This window comes from Ursus maritimus, unplaced genomic scaffold (assembly GCF_017311325.1).
Source record: "Ursus maritimus isolate PB19 unplaced genomic scaffold, ASM1731132v1 scaffold_3, whole genome shotgun sequence".
In the NCBI taxonomy this organism is placed as follows: domain Eukaryota; kingdom Metazoa; phylum Chordata; class Mammalia; order Carnivora; family Ursidae; genus Ursus; species Ursus maritimus.
The window spans coordinates 28,114,153-28,119,090 of NW_024425563.1; positions in this window are offsets into that span (position 1 = coordinate 28,114,153).

The following is a 4,938-nucleotide window of genomic DNA, read 5'->3' on the forward strand; positions in this document are numbered from 1 at the left end:
AGATGAAATCTGCTTTAATCAAACTGGGATTTTTGAAAAGCTTTTGTGAAAGGTTAATTCGTCATTCTACAGAAGAAAGTGTCCCCTGGGGACCTCAGGACTGAATGTGGGAGAGCAGGCCTGCAAGGATAGGGAAAATCCTCAAAGTTGTGAAAAATAATTTAGCAAATGTGATTCTTTATGTGTATTTTAACATGTCCATGTATTTAATCAGAAACTGAATCATTGAGCAGAAGGGTTGTTTTTTAAATACAGTTGTCTGAAAAATATTTTGGAGAAGTTTATAGCCTAACTTTTTAACAAGATGATAGATAGCTTTTCATATGTAAAGTAGTTTATTTTAAAATCTCTTTTCAATCTCCAAGCCTCCCAAGAATGAAGTGGGCTTTGATTTAGTCCCATTTCACAGAAAAACAATTCAAGGCAAAGGGAACTGCCACCGTCTGTTCTGGTTAACAAGGAGTCCACTAGCTGTGTGGCCTTCCCAGACGAAGGCACCCTGGTCTAGGAGGCCAAAATAGGGCAGGAAACTGGCATCATTTACTCCAGCCCTCAAAATGTCTGGACAAATTGGTGGTAAAAGTACTCAGGAAGAACTTTCTTAGAAAGGGGGAAAGTTTGTTCTCCATTTCAATGAATAATTGAAGAATCCAGCTTTAAAAGGATAGTAAGGGACCTGGAGGAGCCAAGGGGATTACAATTTACCTTTTATGGGGCAGCTATTGGGGGGCAAGTGGGGGCAGAATTCACTGCCTACATTTAAAAATGGATGTTTTCTCCTCTTAAGTTCCTGCCCTTACAAGTCTAATTAGAAGCTCTAGAAATTAATGTAAATAACAAGGGCAACCTACTGAGGGGTTGGACTGCAAGTTATAGAATATGGCCAGTTTTGCATAGGAGTTTTGCAAAGAAAAGGGAAGCCAGAAGAACGGTAAGAGGCAGAAGACAGAGGAGGGGGAAAGGGTCTTTCGCGTGGTGGATTTCCAGTTACCACCGGCACCCCCGCCCCGCACCGAAACAGTAGGAGGAGGCCGCCATTGCTCATCCGCGTCTGGACGCGAGACTCGTTGGCCGAGGCCTAGAGCGAGACCAAAGGGCCCCACCACCACGGCGGCCATCGTGGCTAAAATAAGGGGACGCTAGGGTCCCACAGATCTTGCGGCTGGATTTGCCCTTGCCCCCGTTCCACAGGGAATCATTAAGAAAATGCCTCAAGTAGAGCTCCAGAGTGTGAATTTACTCGGGGTATCTAAGTTCAAACTCAGGAAAAAAAGAAAAAAGAAAAAAACACTAACCCTAGAAAGGCAACGACAGCAATCACGTGTATTGTATAGCTGCCACGTTTCGCTTTTCCATCTTATATTTGAATGGCCAGTTGGAGCCCGGTTGACAGCGGGGTCACTCTGCCAGTAAATGTTGTGGCCTTCACTTGTCTTGAGAAATAATAAATTGGAATATCCTATTAATATTAAAGGGTAATGATTTTGCTTTTCAAACAAAACGTCGCTATCTGCCAAATAAAAGGGGAAGAGATCCTTTGGAAAGTAAGGAACCCCAATTATTATCAGGCCTACCGCCTTTTGAACACAGCATATGCTCTTAATTTTTAAAATTCTTTTGCCGTTCCTGAGAAATCTAAATCAGCGTCATTAAAGCTAATTTCTCTTTCTCTCCCTTTTTTCTCCGTCTCTGCCTCTTCTTTCAACAGTGGTGTGAAAGTTCAGTGATTCCCCGTCATGAGTAAAAAGCTTTGGAAATCGGCTAATGTGCCAACACCGGGAACATATCCAGGCCCACGGTGCGAAAATGGAATATGTGCTGTTGAATTATTATTTTTGTCCTTTAGGTTTACATCTACGCCTTTGTATTATGTAAATTTATGAGAAGCTGTGAATCACAGGGTTAGGGAGAGGAGGGGTTTCTCCCCCTCCACAGGCAGCAGGAACCGACCCCATTCAGTCTTTGAATGACGCACAGCCTTCTTCTTCCGGCTTTTTACCCAGACCCAGCTCCTCTCCCCGCCGTCGACCCCGCGGGCCGGCAGGGGCGCGGGGCTGCCACCCAGGCCTCAGGAGCCTCGGCGGGCACGTTCGTGACATCAGCCGGCCGGGCCCACAAGGTCACCGCGGGCCGCGGGATGCGGCTCCCCTGTTGCCAGCGTCAACACTGACGCGGGGCGCCTAACGCTCCGCAGTGTTTCCAGCACCCTCTTCCTCTCTGGGTCTAACGGGCAACTATGAAGGCAGACCTACCGTTAGTCAAAGTCAAAGAGTGAACTGAACTTAGGACACGGAAGGGAGAGAAAAAGAAAAATGACTTCCAAATTAATTCAAGCTAAGACACCAATGATTTAACAAGGTAAAAGTTAGTAAGATTCCTTAAAGACGGATCCAACCTCTCCTTGGCATTTACGTCTCAACTCTTGACATGTGTACAATGCCTGTGGGATCGGGTCTGAGAGAGGCCTGGCGGGGAGGCGGGAGTTTATATCGCAGAAGGGCGTCCACCTCCGCCAAGACAAGGGACGGCCAGTGGCTGAGCGTCTCCCTCCCTCTTTCAGGGACCGTGGAAGCCAGCTGGAGGTGGCCGCGGGGGTATCGGGCTCGGCGGACAGCCGTCCCATCTCCTCTCTTAGCAAGGAAGGAGGGCTTGGCGGGGAGAGCTCAGGAACCGGAATGAGAGGACAAACTGGAGGGTGGGGCCCAGAGGGGAAATTTGAAGGAAACTCTTCAAAAGAAGAATCTAGTTAGAAAAATTTCTCGCTTTCCCCGGGACCGTCAGCAGATACCCAGTAATTCTAAGCACAAGCCGAACGGCTCCGAAGGGAGGATTCGCGGGGGCAGGGATGGGCACAAAAATATATGACAATGGACAATGAAAGGTTTTTGGAGTAGAACTCAGAGGTGCCCCCTCCCCCAACCCCGTTTAAAATCGGCTTAAGAAAGTGTTTTCCGGGAAACTGAAAATGACAGGCAAAACTTAGAAAAAGATGCTCTAGTTCCTTCTTGGGCGTGCCACGGCGTCAGGCCTGTTTTCTTTCTCTTGACATCTAGATTAAATGACCCTTCAGTTACACTCTGAGTCGTCAAAGCAAGCCTATTAGCGACTGTTCCGTTCAAAAACTTTTCAAACGGGAGTCCTCCGCCATCTGTTACTTGGTCTTTAAACCCGATCCGGCATCCCCTCCCGAAACTCTTTGGTGCCTGCCCCCTTCTCCCAGCCTTGGGGGTGGGGAGGGGAGGGACGGAGCGGCCTCGAATCCGCGGGGTGCGGCGGGAGAGGAGGAGCGCGATCGCGCCCCAAAGGACCGTGGGGGTGAAGGTGCGGGGGCCAGAGGTCAGAGGACGCGGGTGGCGACCGCGCGGCGCAGGCAGTCGGGGCACCGGAAGGCCGCGCGGGCGGGAGACCGGCCGGGACGCACCCCGGCGCTGGGGGCGGCTGGGGAGGTCTGGCTGGCGGCGAGCTGCGGGAGTAGCGCCCCAGCTCCCAGTCCCTCTAAGCTGCTCGAATCACCTAACCAGCCCCTCCGACGCAGTGCCCCAGAGCCCGGTCGCCCTCGGCCTCGCCAACGTCATTTTAACTGTTCGGGACTCCTGAGCAAGGACCAATAAGTGGAGAGTCCAGCCGGGGAAAGTTGTCAGCTTTTCTGTTTCACTTCGGGCTTCCATTAAATGGCTCTGCTCCGGGAAACGAATCGTGAGTGAGGCGAGGCACCTCCGCACCGGCGCCCGCAGCGGGGACGCGGTTCCCTTCCGAGGCCAGGGCCGGGGGACGCCGAGGTCGCCGCAGTATGGAGGCCCCCGCGTCCGAGGGTAGCTGGTCGGCGCGGGGCGCTCCCGGCCGGGAGCCGCCGACGGCCGGGGGCCGGGAGGTAACGACACTGTTCAACGGTTCTCAGAGATTTCTAGTTCAAGGATTTTGCTTTACTTCCTTTGCTCCTCCATTTCTCTAAAGCTCACTCTCTGCTCTGTATTATTTGAATTTCTATTATAGACATTTATTCGTGGGAAATAAGGAAGAAAGTTTGAAAATAACATCAAAACTGCTCTAAACCTCTTGGGTGGTATCAAGGAAAGAATCGCGTTGTGTTGAATGTAGTTTTTATTTTGACCACAAAAATTATCTGGGGACTGCCGCAAAAACGCTAATCAGCCAATTGCATAACCAGCTATCAGTATAGAACAAGAGAGCATATTTGGGACGTCCTCTTCTAATTGTTCACTTCTCAGGTTTCAACAACACCGTTGTAAATTGCAAGCAAAACTTGTCTGGCTTTTGTAGCTTGACTTCTAGGCAGCTTCTCGAATAAGTTGGAGAAATTGGCTTGCTTGTTTATAAACTTCTTTTTCCATCAAGTCCAGCCCTGAGTGGAGTCTGTAGGGAACACACCTCACAGGCCTGTGGGAATGGGTGAGAAAAATCCCAGCATTAGTTCAGGGGCAGAAACAAACCCAGGGCAGGTGATCCCTGTCTGTAATGTTTGCCGGCTCATTAACAGCTCTCACCTTTGGGGATCTTCATTTACTTTTACAAACTGATTTCATATGTAAATACTGTCCTGAGGACCATAATTTCACTAGGTTGCGAAGCCCTACTAAAAAAGAAATAGTAGTAACAACAACGGTCTAAAGACAACCAACCAACCACTTGCCCACCTCCCCTCCCCCCAAAGAAAGGAGGGTTCTGTGAGTTACCTGACCCCTCCTTTACAACTGCCTTTCACCAGCTCTAGGAAATTAGCAAAAAATCTTTATCTGCTTCCAAACTGAAAGAACACTAGTAGCCTTAAATCTGAACTTGTCGCCCAAATGTTTGTTGATGTGCTATTTAGTTCTCACTGTGTATTCATGAACTAATCTGAGGTACTCAAGAAGACTCTTTCCTTGAACTTTTCAGACCCTCGTGTTTGGGGCCTACTCCAACACCCCGCCTCCATCA